This window comes from Trachymyrmex cornetzi, unplaced genomic scaffold, assembly GCF_001594075.2.
Source record: "Trachymyrmex cornetzi isolate Tcor2-1 unplaced genomic scaffold, Tcor1.1 scaffold205, whole genome shotgun sequence".
Classification (NCBI taxonomy): Eukaryota; Metazoa; Arthropoda; class Insecta; order Hymenoptera; family Formicidae; genus Trachymyrmex; species Trachymyrmex cornetzi.
The window spans coordinates 973,079-974,461 of record NW_017296691.1 but is presented as its reverse complement, the minus strand read 5'-3'; the positions used below and the strand labels follow the sequence as shown (position 1 = coordinate 974,461).

General features: G+C 43.2%; 1 protein-coding gene across 2 annotated transcripts in view; it reads right to left on the bottom strand.

Annotated features, from left to right (window-relative positions):
* Window positions 1-571, bottom strand: part of whd (carnitine O-palmitoyltransferase whd) — a 29,901-nt gene extending 29,330 nt beyond the window's left edge. The window contains exon 1 of one of the 2 annotated variants that reach the window (XM_018505409.1): window positions 137-571. The gene's annotated coding sequence lies outside the window, so the exon portion shown is untranslated. The remainder of the gene's footprint in view (window positions 1-136) is intronic. The other variant, XM_018505407.1, reaches the window with a different exon arrangement.
* Window positions 572-1,383: the final 812 nt, after the last annotated feature.

Sequence of the window (1,383 nt, the reverse complement as noted above, 5' to 3'; positions counted from 1 at the left end):
CTCTCTCTCTCTCTCTCTCTCTCTCTCTCTCTCTCTCTCTCTTTCTTTCCCCGTTCCTCTCTTTCTCCCTACGATTCCTAATAATAGAACAGTCCTGTTATGCGGATGTGATGTGACTTGACTGCATAATACTCACTGACGGAGCGTGTACACGCGTGCTGTTCCTAGGTTTACACTCGTGGAGACGATGGGACGTTGCAGCTGGGCTACCACGAAGTTTTTTGCCTGCGATGAGGTCCGACGCTAGGGAAACCGTCGCACCTAGGTCGAATTTGACGGAACGCACTTTCTGTTACGCGCTACTGTGTTGAATTATCGTTTTCATCCACCGCACCCCATAAAACATGTACATATGAATCAGAACACTACTGCAGATTGCTGCAGACAGTGCGGTCTGACTAGGAACCAGGAGTAGGACTGATCATAGACTTAAGAATCTTGGACTCAACTGACTAACTTGGAGTTGTGTGCGTTGTGGATTCTGGTGGCTTCCCACCACGCTTGGAGCACTTGAACTGACTGAGACCAACTGAAGCGCACGTAACAAAACGGGATGGCAGCGCTGAAGTTACGCACGCGCGATGTATGTACTTTGGTCATCGGTGAATGTTGACTAGTGTCAGAGCTATAGTAGGACATTCTAAATAATCTAGGTTCCGTTCTAGGGGGTGCGTTCAGATTCCCACCAGATTGCTTCTCAGGTATCATGTTATCCTTGTTTAACATTCGGTGAACAATAAGGACAAAATGACACCTCTGCCTCTGGATGGCACTCGGGTGGAAATCTAAACACAACCAGGACCTCCAGGTGATGGAGGAATAAGTCGCGCGCATGCGCGGTAACCAAGATTCCTCGTGGGAAGTCGTAGATTATTTTGGGAAATACGGAAAATAATCTCGTGAAAAATTTGACTCGTTATGGATAATATTATATCAATAATAAAAGTTATATTAAAATTTTATGGCTACTTTCCTTTTAGGCGATACGATCTACACAAGTTCTATTTTTGTTATTCACTGATATCCAACAAGGATAGAACGACGTTTGTGTCGAGTATGTCCTCTAAAAGGAAAATAGCCTATAATAACAAAGTTGATAAATATAATGATACATGCGTGTGTGATATTGTGTTGCAATTTTGTAATGGACTGACCGATCGTACACTGATGTCGCAATTGCATGAGTCTCGTGAAGTTGACGAGAGGTGTCACTACTGTGACGTTAAAGCGACATCACAATAAATGTGCGTTCGATGAGAAACAGACCAGTTCCATGAACACTTGAAGAAAGGCGGAAGTAAGATATGCTAGATAAGTCTAATCTACAAAGAATAAGAACAAAAAGAAGTTGCACCGCGCATTTAATATAAAGTAAGATATCGA